We start from the raw sequence: 14,895 nt of genomic DNA, 5'->3' as shown, positions 1-14,895 counted from the left end.
ACTTTATTGACGTGTTGGTCATCTGTTGACGTCGATTGTCGTCCGGAGTGCTTCAAGTCATCAACACGTTCTCGATCCTCTTTGAAGTCTTTGTACCAATTATAAACATTTTTCTGCGACATGGTCGAATAACCAAATGGCTTCTGCAACATGCTAAACGTTTCCGCAGCCGAAATTTCATTCCGCAAACAAAATTTGATGGCACTTCTCTGCTCAATCAAATCAGACATTGTAAAAATCGAAAAATGCACTCTTGGTCGTTTGGTAAACACAAGCGTAAATATATTACTGATAATGACATTCACATGAAAGTTGGCCCAGATGTTATTAACAGTGCTGCCAACTCATAAAAAAAACAACTAGAGGAAAATTTTAATCCCGCGAAGTTTGGCAAATAAATTCACCTTACTTTTTGCCCGCAGTATATCAGAATGCACAGACATTTGCTATATCTGTGGATAGACTTTGGCTTCTCTTTGAATTAGTACCGCTTTTGCTACAAAATTACGATTTATCTCTATACCATATTCGCTTTATAGCACTTTGGAAGCATGATTTCCATATGTCGCCTCACTTGGAGTATTTGTTTTTTGTGTTTTTTTTTTCAATAAAATTTATCTATGTGGCATACTAAAAAAGTCACCACAAGTAGTTTAGTAATTGCTACAACTTTCTTAATTCTTTGTTCGCTCTTAATCCGGATCAAAGCATTTTAAACTTCTAACAATCGAAATCTTCTTGACGCCAAATATTACATTTTAATCCGTTTAACTGCGCTTTGTTGATTGAGCTCTAAAGTTGAGTGGCAAAGCAACTCAGATCTATGTATGTGTGTTGATACAACGTTTCAATAGAACAGATAGTGATGAAGTATAGTTACATAATCGTTTATATGTATACATTTGCATATAACGGTTGCTTTTTGTTTGGAAATATAGGATTATTCTTCAATGGAAAGTCCGACGTATTGGTTTTATTAGTTCAGCAATTTATGGGCATTTAGAATTTTGAATTATTTATTGGTTACTTTTAACACCAACCGGCTAACCCAATTGTTTACCACTTCTTCCAGCATAACCAACCTTATCGCGGTTATAATGTAGGGATTATTGGTCAAATCAGGGATATAAGTCATTGATAGTAGCTGATTTGTCAGCATGGACGCGCCACTGATTTGTTGCACGTATTTCGATATAACTCGAAAAGTTCTTGGAATCTCATTATGAAATGGCAACAAAAACTTGTTTTCCCCAAAAAAAAAAAAAAATTAAAATTTTTTTTCGAATTTAAAAGAAAAATATATATTTCTTAGCAAAAATATTTTATTTTACAAATTAAAAAAAAGCCGAAATTATTTCACTTTAAAAAACTACGTACAAAAATTGTCAACTTTAAATGAATTTCAAAAAAAATTATTGTTACATACTTTTTTTGAATTTTTTCATTTTACTTCTTGTAATACTCAATCCTACAAATAAATAAGTTTTTAGAATAATAGACAACAGTTTATTTAAATTACATACTAGTTGGTCCGGTTTTTTTCCATTCATATTACCTCAAGCGAGGAAGCGAGGAATGGGCGGGTTGCAGCATTGGAGTCAGGGCTTGGCCAATATGTTAGGGATGACTCGAAGTTGGACGGAAGAGGGTGCATTCTGCGAAGAGTTCGGCAGGTTGTTGTTGTTGTAGCATCATAAACATTCACCATACTTACATACGGGGAGTGCTGCTGGGGTGACAGACCTTGGCCGTATATAAATCCGGGTTGTTTCGGTAACGTACAACCGACCGTCGTGGAAACGAGGAGTTCGGCATCGAGCTCAACGCTGACTTCTGTAATTAAACTAAATGACGTAAATATCTACTCCGACAGTCAAGCGGAATTTACGGCCTTCAGCTCGTCGTTTGTGCATATAAAATTAGAAGGGGATACCTGACTTATTTCCATTTGGGATAAAAGCGGCATAGTGGGAAACTGCTGAGCCGGCAAGACAGGGGACTCTGTAGACGGTTGCATCGCAAAATGAAAGAATTGGGGTTCCCCTGTCGTCTGCTACTCGCGTCAACTCAGTGAGCGCTGGGACAGTGCGTAAATGTGCAAAGTCGCGAGATCCTTTTGGCCATGGGCGGATCGGGGATGCTCGTGGGTACTTTTAAAGTTAACAAAGCCGCAGCTCTCGAATTTGGTAGGCATCCTTACCTGACTTTGTCCGTTAGTTGTCTATGCGGTGAGTTGGGATTGCTTCAAGTTCTTTTTGTAGAAGCTGTGTGGAAAACGGGGCGAAATCATCTAAGCACCCTGCTCTCGGGCGACAATGATTTACATATCTGGGCTCTCACTTTTTCGCTGCACCTGCGGATATTGCGGGTTTAAATTCATCTGTAGCTTGAAGCGGGCAATACGAACGTAATTAGCCAGTGTTGGTCGTCATAATCTAATCCAAAGCTCCTTTTTTCAACTGTCTGGTGCTTATTTTCTTCTGATTTCCTCACGCTCCCACGCCTGTATGGTAACGATTATTCGTCCAGGTGGGCCTCTCGCAAGGGCAGCCATTCTAACCTAATGTAACCTAAAACAATACAAAAGTTATGCGAGATTTAAATTTGAAGCAAATGAAGGATTTATTGCGATTCTTTTACTTTAAGAGTATTCGACAAGGCCATGGGCTTAACAAAATTTTATCTTTTGGAATTAAGGAATGAGTAGTTTTTAATTTTCGTCAACGCTTTTTTAACAAGTCTTTCAATTTTGGGAAATACTTAAAATTCAAATACTTATTAAGTTATCCTATTTTTTTAATAAAGATTTTGTAAGTCAATACATCTTATGTGATACGTACTTATGGTACGTTTCTAGTTTATATGTAAAATTTTAGTTAAGTTAAGTTAGGTTATGGTGGTAGTTGGTCTGTACGACCGTTTCCACGGCAGTCGGTTCTACGTTACCGAAACGACCCGGATTTATATCCGGCCAAGGATTGCCACTCCAGCAGCATTCCCTGTATGTAAGTTCGGGGAGTGTTTATGCTGCTACAACAACAACAACAACCAACTCACTTAAAAGCAAAATTTAAGTTGCTCATAGTTTTTGTTTTTTTAGTAGAACTACCATGATACCCATCATAAGTTCAAATAAACTTCAATTTTTCGGAAAAAAGCTTTGCCAATTTTGTTAAAGTTTACTTATATTTTGCTGGGTAACGAAAAAAGGAGAAATAACTTCCAATTTTTGCATTCAAAGTGGCTTAATTTGATGCAGTCGTATTGTGATGGGTTCGTTCGTGCATTGCTAATAATTGTGGGTTTTTCACTTAGCGCCCAAATGGTATGATATATGCACAGAACCAACTGACATCTTACGACTACGCCTTGAAGAATACGCCAAATGCATACCTACTTAAGGAAAAGTGTGAAAATTCAAAAAAATCGATTTTTTTTTTGCATTTTCTGAAAGTATAAATATTCAAAAATGTGTAAAAAAATTATTAACTTAAAATCTTAAAAATTGACTGAGATATACAAGATATATGTAACTGCATGCAGAACTGCAAACGTCAAAACGACTTTTTTTGATAAGGTGGCAACGATTTCTCGAAGACTAATTAACCGATTTTAATTTTCTTTTTTTCAAAACTTTTGTTATCGCATTGGCTATCGTTGTATGTAGCCGATTCTCAAAATTTTGAAAATAATTAATTTTTCTGTTAAAAATCAAAAAAAAAAGTGAAAAACATACATCGAAATTCAAATTACCACCATTTTGTCAAACAAAAAAACAAAAACGGCTACGTACAACGATATCCACTATTGCGTAGTTTAATAATATACAATTTTTACTTTTTTGGTTTCAGATTATTCATTGCTGTATCGCTGCCACCAGATGACGTCATTTTTTTTTAACTCGTTACGTTTATTTACATAAATTTGTCAATTTTCAATATTTTTAAATAAAAATTTACATCAACATAGTTTGATATAAACATAATAAATGGCCTTTGTCCTCGAATAATCTTTCCTTCTTACAAAAAAAATTCCCAAAAATCGATTATTTTTTGACCCCCCACAGTGGCGTTCTCCCTTAAGAAAAGAAAGCCCACTCTCCGTGAATGCAACACCTTGTATTATAATCTAGCATTAATATTTCCCTTCAACTTGAATGCAAAGTAACACCTATAAGTAGCGGTAAACCGAATAGAGGTATGGTGAAAAACGGCTACATAAAGAGAGCAATCCGCTTCACCTGCTAATTTGTGGGCACAAACGATAATTTCGCATACAAGGAAAAAATGCGTTGTCCCATACAATGAAATCAACAGTCAATTTTACCGAGTGATGTGACAAAGCTGTAATGAAGTGTGCGTCAAATTTGTATCAAAAAGTCAAAAGTAATAAAAAATTTAACGTGCGATAATTTTGCACAAAGTGGTCGATACAACCAAACAATTTATCAATCGCCTGACACTTAAGTCAACGTTTCTTGCCCAAAATTAAACGAGGTATAGTGTTTGTTGTATTTAAAATTTGTTAGCGAATTACTTTGAAATTAAATAACCGTTCGTTTCGATTAAAGTGTAAGCTTAAAAATATTAAAGTATTGTCTGTGTGTTTCTCTAAGCGTGATGGGCTGGAATTTAGAACAATGTATATTTTGGAATTTCTGGCAAACTATAATGTTTTTTTTAATGAAACTTGGTGGAGATGTTAGTGAGGTGTTAAGGAACACTCTTTATAACTTTAAATTATTCGGGAAATAATAATTTTTTAATTATTTACATTCAAAATGCCCTCGGGAACTTCACTATAATTTGCCACATTACACTATATTTTTTAACATTTCACTAAAATTCACCAAATATACACTCCCACGCGTGTTTTTACCGATTTTTATGCTAATATTCTAATTATATCTATTAAAATTAAATGCAAATTCATTTGCCTATGCAATCACATTCCAATTTTAAGCGCGAACAAGAAGAAGATTGGAATTACAACAGTATGGTGTTGCCGGATGCCTGCAAATGAAAACAAAAATTAAGTACTTGAGTTTAGTGTTAATGATGGGAATGGGGGTTATTGTGCCTGCTTACTACATACACGCATATGACGTTTTAATTTTGGGTTCAATGGTTTTAACGCGAAAAGGAGTTCTACGCAAAAATACTGTGCATTGCGTAGCCGGAGTTGGGCTGATGAGGGTTATTTTTTTGAAGCGCGGCCGAAGGCCGCTCACGCGAAAAGGAGTTCTACGCAAAAATACTGTGGATTGCGTAGCCGGAGTTGGACTGATGAGGGTTATTTTTTTGAAGCGCGGCCGAAGGCCGCCCACGCGAAAAGGAGTTCTACGCCAAAATAGTGTGGATTGCGTAGCCGGAGTTGGACTGATGAGGGTTATTTTTTGGAAGCGCGGCCGAAGGCCGCCCACGCGAAAAGGAGTTCTACGCCAAAATAGTGTGGATTGCGTAGCCGGAGTTGGACTGTTGAGGGTTATTTTTTTGAAGCGCGGCCGAAGGCCGCCCACGCGAATAGGAGTTCTACGCAAAAATACTGTGGATTGGGTAGCCGGAGTTGGACTGATGAGGGTTATTTTTTTGAAGCGCGGCCGAAGGCCGCCCACGCAAATAGGAGTTCTACGCAAAAATACTGTGGATTGCGTAGCCGGAGTTGGGCTGATGAGGGTTATTTTTTTGAAGCGCGGCCGAAGGCCGCCTACACGATAAGGAGTTCCACGCAAAAATACTGTGTTAATTAATTTAATTTAATTTTAATTACTTTATTATTTTTTGTGATACGCTTAATATCATTGTTTTCAAGTTTAAATGAGTTGTATGTTTTTATTTTCAAAATTATTTCTCAACTTTAAATTACAGCAAAAAATACTGCAGATTTACAATGAACCTTCCACTGAACATCCCTGCGTGCGAACTTCGTTTTCATTTCAGGTGTATGGCAACACCAACTTTTCGCTAAATTATAGAACTTTAACATTAAATTACTTAAAAACTATAAGCCTCCGGCAGGTTCTGTTTTCAGTTTTAAGATGGGGATACACCCCTCTATCACCCCCTTTTTACCGTTTTTTCCAAAGCGATATACATTATACTAAATTTTAGCCGCGTGATGTTAATTTATGGCATATAAAGAGAGCAGATGAGGAGCACCGTTTTGCTTGAAGATTTGTTGGCTGGATTGTTGCTAGAAATTGTGATGCTTTCTGTAGATAAAAAGCTTTGTATGCACCTTGAGAAAAAATAGTATCTTTCTTTAATCAAAACTACTGAAATATCGCATAATTTTTATTAAACAAAGTTTGCGAACTGCCAGTTAAAGAATTCTATTCTTCATGTTAGCTGCTGAGAGTGGCGGTAATTTTTGCTGTTACTTTTTCTCACCCTTCAAACTCATTTCTTTGCGAAATAGGAAATCAGTTGCGTTATAAAACAAAAGTGTTGCGAACTCTCATAAGACAATTTTCCTCAAAATGGTGAATTTTTTTGATGAATATTTATATAATTGCGTCCTATTTAAAAAATTTCATTAAAAATTTTTGGAATTTGAATTGCCTAGTCCGTTGATTGACATCTTGATTAGGCACGTATTTAACTTCATTTGTCACCTCGCATGGCTCAGAAAAGAGATCATCAACAAAGGATTCAAAATGTAATTTTTCTTTGCAAATTTAATGAAATTCAACGAACGAATGTTGACAAATACTTCAAATTTTCGCGCCAAGCCAACTTACGGTTTTAAGTCTTTTGCAACATTGTTTATGAATTTTATGATCGCTTTTTGTCACCTTTTGTTTGTTTTTGTTGGGTAACGTGCAATGACCTCAAGTAATTCAAAGATTGTTGCCCACTGAATTCTGAGTAGCCGCTCAAGAGCACAAGTTTTACCAAAAAATACACAGATAGCAATGGGAAACATTAAAATATGCTAAAAAGTAAGAAACAACAACAAAATCAATATGTGAAAAAAAATCAAAATGCTGAATTTGCTGAAGAAGCGGAATAGTGTAGAATATCAGAGGAGTTTAGCGAAAATATGCAATAATAAATATGTGCAGCTGTGTGCAAAATAATAGTAGCGTGAAGAATTACGAAGTTTTAATTTTTTTTTTATAGAAGTATATACATTTTTTTAATAAATTTTTACGTAATTTTTATCATTTTTTTATCTTTTTTATATTTTTTTTATAAAAGTATATACATTTTTTTATATTTTTTTACAATATTTTTTTTTATAAAAGTATATACATTTTTTTTGTTTTTTTACATAATTTTTTTAATTTTTTTTTTTTATAAAAATATTTACATTTTTTTATTTATCTATATTTTTTTTAATAGTTTTTTATTTTTTTTTTATAAAAGTATATACACTTTTTTATATTTGTTTACAAAACTTTATTTTTTTTATTTTTTATAAAAGTATATGGTTGGTTGGTTTAAGGGTGACCCCGCAACGGAGTGCCACATAGACGGCAAGTTGGGTCCGTTGTGTTGCCCTAGAGCTCATTATGTTATATGATTTCCCCACCTAACCGAGATTTTTATTGTAGATTTTGGTCAAAGATATTAATTCGTTTCGAGAATTTGATGAGAGATTCGATTTTCAGGTTCGAGAGTACTGAAAGATTGTCAATTGTTGGAGAGCCTAGAAAAGCGAGTCGACTTCTGGCTAGACCGGGACAACTGCACAGCAAATGTCTGCTCGATACTTCCTCATCTTCGTCCTCGCAGTATCTGCACAGGTCGTTTTGAGGAACCCCGAGCCGTTTGGAAAAGATTCCAAATCCCACTTTGCTGTGTTGTTTTGAACCATCTGTATATATAATCAGAGGGCCATCGATTTCGGTTAGATTTGTCTTCCATTCTTCCCTAGTTGGGAGTGAACAGGAGAATAGCAAGGGTGGTGATGGAAGACTTACATGATAGTCTATGTCGGAAGAGATAACAGTGTTCCTGTTCAGTATGGCCGAATGGCCAAGATACTTATTCCGTTTCGATATAGCATTCATGCGTGTCGTTGCTTTCGCTGCAATCGCTTTGCCAGCCAGATCGATAGGGATTAGTACTTAAGCATCCTGTTATCAGGAGGCAGGCTGTTCTTTGGACTCGATCAATTGTGGCTACTCTACACCGTTTTTCGAGTGCTGTCCACCATACAACCACACCGTAGAAGAGTATCCGTTTGATGATCGAGGTGTATATCCAGTAAATGATCCGAGGTGAAAAACCTCAGGTTTTGCCTATAGACACTATAAAAGTATATATTTTTTTAAAATATTTTGTTATTTTGTTTTTTTATAAAAGTAAATAAATTTTTTTAAAACTTTTTTAATATTTTTTTATATATTTTATAAAAGTACATATATACATTTTTTTATACAATATATTTTTACAATATATTTTTATTTTGTTGTTTTATAAAAGTATACACATTTTTTTATATTTTGTTATATATTTTTTTATAAAAGTATATACATTTTTTGTTTTTTTTGTTTTATTATAAATTATAATGCATTCTACAGCAAAAACTATGTGGTACAAAGCTACAAACTTTGTACGAAATTACGAAATGCATACAAATTTAACGAATTTCAAAAAAATTGCTATCAAAATTTCCAAATTTGTATTAATATTATTCAGAATTTTTAGAAAAATTCCGTGTATGCACTTTTATCGCATATTCTACACTAGTTAACAAAGTGCAAGTTTCAAGTGCTTCAAAATTCTTGTTGATTTTTGACAATTTTTTTCGCTGATGTGATGTGATTTTTTCCCATATACAAGGTGGCACAAAATTAATCATCAATTTGGGGACTTCATTATCTTTTTGTTAAATAAAAACAATGTGTTTTCCAAGCAGATATTATGCATAAGAGACTAAAAAGTCTCACTGATATGGCCCCATTTAATAAATAGGTAAAACAAATAAATTTTGAATTATGGAAATCTCGCTCCATTGCTTATCTGTTTGTACACTTCAACTGTCTACTTCACATATGTCAAATATGATTGACGTACGACGCCATTTGTAAAAATTATAACCCCTCAAACAGGGTGATTAATTTTGCGCCACATTGTATAAGACTTCCGAACATATGCTTTATGTAGGTATATGAAGAAAATCAAAGCGATTTTAGAGCGACTTCAAGCTTAAATTTTACTATACAAAAGCTGAATGGACTATACAGCTGCATAGCTTGAAGTTTTCTGCATGGCCTGATTAAATAGATCTTGAACTTTGATAACGAATTTTTAATTTGTAAGGTTTTTGTGAATTTCGTACAAAGTTTGAAGCGTTGAGTTAGATAGTTGTTGTTGGAAATGATTTACTCTTTTATAAAAAGTTAAAAACAAATTAAACCCAAAAAAAAGAAAATGTTTTTCAACTTACTAATTCCTCGCGCTCCCATTATTTCCAACACCGGTGTATGCATCAGTTGAATTTAAGCAGACACATACAAACCTATATACATAAATATATATGCACAGTTAAAAGTACCTCAATATGTACACAAGCCAAGTGACAAAAAATGCGAGAATGCATTTTATAGGAACGCCGAGCATAAAAATATTCCAAAATAAAATCAGTGCAAAAGCAAGGCAACAACACTTGGTTTAGTTGATTGACTCGATTGACGTTGGAAAGCGGGTGACAAAAATAATTTCCTTCTTTCTCTTTGTGCAATTAATATTTTTTGTTAAAGGAAAAGTATATAAAAACGAAAGTATCAAAATCAGCTAAGAAGTGTAACGAACATAAATTGGGAAACTTGACAAAAAGCTGGTAAGATTACGACAAAAACAAATGTCAAAGCCATAGCAATTTACAACTATATTGAGCTCTTCAAGCGAAACCAGAGCACTGGGGTAATGAACCAACGGAAGCAACAAAATCGCTGCTGGTGCAGTAACGGCAATTGTTGCTCTTGCAGTGCATGCGCCCTGGCAGACAGGCAGTCTGTTTAGCAGAAAAGAGAAATAAATAGAAGTGAAAAAGTATGTACGTACATATGTATGCAGGCATATAAGAAATATACCAAAGAGTATTTTTTTTCAAGAATTCTTACAAAAAGTACACAAATTTAATATTTCAAAGCGGAATACAAAAATCTGACACGACTGAATTCAATCGATCAATAACTTTTGTGTGCTGAACGATATTTTTGTTTCGGCCATGATTGCTTGTTTTTTTGGCTAGCTGCAGTGCTTGCAAAGTGACTATTTGTGTATAATACGCCCATTTCAGGGTAGCTAATTAGACAAACAATTCACTGTCAACGAAATAAGGCTGTTAATTGCTCTTCCCTATACCTCTCGTGCGCTATTTGCCTTAAGGTCAAGGCACTCGCGCGGAAAGATATGATCTGGCCGAGTTAACGGCTGTAACAGTTTATGTTATAGGGAAGCATAATTTTCTCCAGCATACCCTCCTAGTGACCTCCGTTTTCATCCAGCCAGACATCTGTCTTAGCCAAGCTCAGCTCTCTCATTTCCTTCAATGTTCCTACGAATGAAAATCCAGGTAAAAATGATGTGTGCCGATCGCTCGATGTACAGAATACAAAATGAGGCGCCTTCCAAAAATCGCTACTTTACAGATGACTTCAGTGGTGTGAATAAACACACAAAAGGAAGAAAAGTTACTTGTTTGTGAATATTAAAGGAATTACTTGGTAAATATAGAGGCTAAGATTTGTGAATTTTAAATTTGCAAAATAATAAATTTGAAGCACTACATATTAAAATGTGAATGTTCGGATTTTAAAAATACCTCTAAATGCAGTTTTTGTTTTTTCCTTCTTAGCCGATGACTGCGCGGAGGATGAAAGGGTGTATGTGTATGAATAATTTCTTGACAGTTTCCAGTTCCAATCGCTTACTTTTCCTCTCCTATTTGTTTATTTATTTGAGAAACTGATGTCACTGCAAATTGGGAAGGCGCAATATTGCTTTCTATCATTCGTGTTCCGATCGCGACACTGGTTACTCTAGTTACACTAGCTAGAATTTGACTACAGAAGATGATATGGCTAATGATAGAGATAATATGTCTGTCAGAATACATTACTGCTTTGTTTCTATCCGAGCAATAGCTTCTGCTTGGAGGTAGCTCCAGTGATTTATCGAATGAAGTAAGCGCAAAATTCATCACCCAATTATGTTTTTGAATAACTTTTTTATTTAAATGCAAAAATGAGATGGCGACCAAGTGAATTGTAATTTTTTTTCAAACTTTTCAAAGCAAGAGGTAAAAGGACCCTTTCGTGAGGGATTTAATGAGTTAAAATGTACTACAAAAATATTCTTCAGTGAAATTTCAATATTTTTGGCTAAGTTATTCAAATACATGATGGCGCAAAATTAATCATCCAATGTTGTTTATAAATTTTTTTTTTTATAATTTTCCGCGCTCCATTGCTTATCTCTTGGTCTACTTCAGCTGTCTTTTTCACAAGTGTCAAATATTATTGACGTACGTCGCTATTTTCAGAAATTACATATCAATTTTCCAATAGAGCGATTAATTTAGCGCCACCTGTTTTTTTTCTTATTAGTGATTTTTAGTATTTTTACTGCTTGCAGTTAATGCTAAGCGCATAGTAGTCCAATAGCGCACTTTTGTAAGCGAAAATGAAACAAAGTTGTGTCAGGTTAAGGTAAACAAGGAAGAGCACATAGATGATAATAAAAGGAAAATGTTAAAGGTGACAGTTGATTGTCAAATTTCTGAAATTCATTGAGAATTACCGAATAGCCGTAAAGGCAATATAAGCAAACCTTCTGTATTCTCTTAATCGGCATTAAGCTCCATTAACCCATCCATTCTAAATGCTCTGTTAAAACTAAAATGTTGGGTGGAAACGGTGAATTTCACTGTTACAACCTATCTGGCTTACACAATTTCTTGCCTCACAGTCTTAACATCAGTTGCCGTTTCGCAGTTTGTCAACTCAATATTCATTGAGCGATCCGATTTGTATGATGAAATTTTCAAAATGAAATGCCCGCCCACAAGAGAAAATGGGGCAAAGTCAAAACGGAAATTTGACAAATATTAAGACAGATTGTAAATTTTGGTTTAAAACTCCAAAGTGAGGGAAAATTCGGAAAATTTACCAACTAATTAAGTTAATCTTTATTTCACTAGTTCATAACTAATCCATTATTTTCTCAATTGTGTGGTGCTATTACATTCATTAAGAGTCCATTTTTGTAAACTGTGTGTAAAATACGTTTGAATGCTCAAAGAAATGTTTAAACGGATTTCCCAATAAATATTTATTATTAAATTTCAGTTGGCTCTTTCCCTTGTTATAAATACTTATCCTCACTATGAAATAATAAACTCATCATAGCAATAACAGCTGTAGGGTGTTGAGGCATTGCCATTGGCACTTGAAATCCACACCAAAAAAATATGTTTATACGAACAGCCCGCGAAAAAAATATAGGAACTCAACACTCTGACCTGTTTGTACTATTTTTCTGTTTTCTTGTGAAGTTAATCCTTTTTAAATAAAAACAGAATTCATTGTCTAACAAAAACTATATAAATACAAATTTCAAACTGATAAAAAATAGAAAAATTGGAAAAGTATAAAAAATTAAGAGAGTTAAAAAATATTAATATTGAATTGCTTGACTTGCAGTCACCGGCTCGGTCCGTAGCGATCAAACAATAATAATAAATGAAATTAAAAAATTATAATAATTTGTAAGTAGTTTTATAGCTAATTCAATTTTAGTATAATAAAGTGCAAATTTGAAGTTGCTAGAAAATTCCGTTATTTTTTATAATACAATATTTCTCGGGGATTTGTTATGTGGAGAAAAAAATTATAAAAATCAATGAAATTTTTTAGCGCAAAGTTAATTACCCCATCCGAAGATTTACAATTTTTGCAATGTTGTCAAGTTCAATAGAGCGCATAAAGATCAAAAAACAGATATCCAAGACTCAAAATCATTTAATTTTTTTTATTTGGTAAAATATTACCCAAAAATAAAATTTTTGATTTATTCAAAAAAAAAAAAAAAAATGGATGCTGAATTTTGCGCCACCTTTTATATGTGGTAAACTGTAAACTATTTTTTTATGATTTTTTGAGTTAAAGCCCAAACAAAGATTTCCATCACTCAAAATAATTTTTTGTTTTTAATTTAGCAAGAAAATTATTCAAAAATAAAATTCTATGATTCATTTTGTGCCACCTTGTATATATCGTAAGCCATAGCTTAAAGTGTACAGGTTTTAAGAATTTTTTAAGTTTAAGGCCAAAAAAGACTTTGATTACTCAAAATATAGGGTGGGCCATGTAAAATTTGCATTTTGACTATAAAAAAAAAAACTAATCAATATTTTTTTTAAACTTTTCATTTTATTTTGAAGATTGAACATTGTCATTTATAAATGAAAAATAATATCGTTCAAATGACTGCTACGACTGGCTTTACAGTAGGCCATTCGATCAACCCAATTTTTAAGCACATTTTCGATTGTTTGGGCTCCAATTTCATGAATGGCAACTTCGATTTCGTGTTTTAAGGCATCAATCGTCTCTGGATGGTTCGCATAGCATTTGTCCTTAACGGCTCTCCACGGGCTTAAATCATAGCTCCGAGGTGGCCAATTGATATCGGAATTTCGGCTGATTATTCGGTTTTCAAAAACGGTAGCCAAAAGTTCGTCCTGTTGAAACCAAATGTCGTCCATGTCATCCTCTTCAATTTTTGGAAACAACTCGTTGAGCATGTCAGGGTAACGCTCTCCATTTACTGTAACCGCGGCTCCTCGCTTATTTTCGAAAAAAAAATGGCCCGATGATGCCGCCGGACCAAAAACCGCACCAAACAGTGACTCCTTGTGGATGCATTTGCTTCTCTACAGTAACGTGTGGATTTTCTGAGCCCCAAATCCGACAATTTTGCTTATTGACGTAGCCACCGATGTGAAAATCAGAAAAGAAGAAGAATACTCACCACTTTGGAAATAGGTTTTCAATATTTCCCAATTTTGTTCAAGCGTATAGCATCCCATTTCGTACATGTCAAACCTTTAAGTAAATTATGAACACATTTGACATGTCATTTGTGTTACCATTCTCAAAAAAATAAGTGGTTCAAAAAGCAAACGCTATATGGCCCACCCGTATTTCTTTTCGATTTATTAAACAAAAAATGGATTATTAATTTTGCGCCACCTTGTATATTATATGGATAACTTAGACAAATACATTGAAATTTCGCAGAGAAATATTTTAACTCATTAACTCTCGCGAAAAGGGCCGTTTTGTCTATTGCTTTGAAAAGTTGGTCGCCATTTTAATTTTTCTGTTTGAAAAAAAGTTATTCAAAACATAATTGAGTGATTAATTTTGCGCCACCTAATATAACAAATACTTGTTGTTTGTCTGTTTTTTTTTTGTATCAACGAGAGATTTGAGTCGCAACCAACTTGCGTATTGCTACTCTAACACTTAATGGGCTATAAAACTGCGTGCCCAAAATGTTTTTTTAATTTTGATTAAAAAATTTTCAATTTTGATGAAAAATTTAAAATTTTGATGAAAATTTATCTAAGTTTTATAAATCTGGTACAAAATTTGAAACTTGGATTCATATCTTACGATATAGAACTAAATTCATTTTTATAAAAAAAAAAATAATAATTTGAATTAAAAATAATTTAAAATAAATAGTCAAAACTCGTAAAAATGCTGAGTTGCTATATTTTTACGCGGGCTGTGCATATGTTTTTATCTATACTAATATTATAAAGAGGAAAACTTTGTTTGTTTGTTTGTTTGTTTGTTTGTTTGTTTGTAACGAATAGGCTCAAAAACTACTGGACCGATTTTAAAAATTCTTTCACCATTCGAAAGCTACATCA

At 33.7% G+C, this 14,895-nt stretch overlaps 2 long non-coding RNA genes across 3 annotated transcripts in view; one reads left to right on the top strand and one right to left on the bottom strand.

Annotated features, from left to right (window-relative positions):
* Window positions 1-1,534: 1,534 nt before the first annotated feature.
* On the bottom strand, window positions 1,535-5,320 carry LOC128864512 (uncharacterized). Of its 2 annotated transcripts, none has more exons than XR_008454705.1 (3): window positions 4,774-5,320; window positions 1,715-2,570; window positions 1,535-1,655 (listed from the first exon to the last, which is right to left on the bottom strand). It is a non-coding gene; the product is annotated as an uncharacterized LOC128864512 (long non-coding RNA). The 2 variants fall into 2 exon arrangements; XR_008454704.1 differs by having other exon boundaries at window positions 1,535-1,833; window positions 1,934-2,570.
* The window catches only part of LOC128864511 (uncharacterized), a 28,519-nt gene continuing 17,870 nt past the window's right edge, over window positions 4,247-14,895 (top strand). Inside the window, exon 1 of the long non-coding RNA XR_008454703.1 lies at window positions 4,247-4,496. This is a non-coding gene — a long non-coding RNA (uncharacterized LOC128864511). The remainder of the gene's footprint in view (window positions 4,497-14,895) is intronic.

The sequence above is a fragment of the Anastrepha ludens genome, chromosome 5 (genome assembly GCF_028408465.1).
Source record: "Anastrepha ludens isolate Willacy chromosome 5, idAnaLude1.1, whole genome shotgun sequence".
In the NCBI taxonomy this organism is placed as follows: Eukaryota; Metazoa; Arthropoda; class Insecta; order Diptera; family Tephritidae; genus Anastrepha; species Anastrepha ludens.
This window is presented reverse-complemented; position numbering and strand designations above follow the sequence as displayed.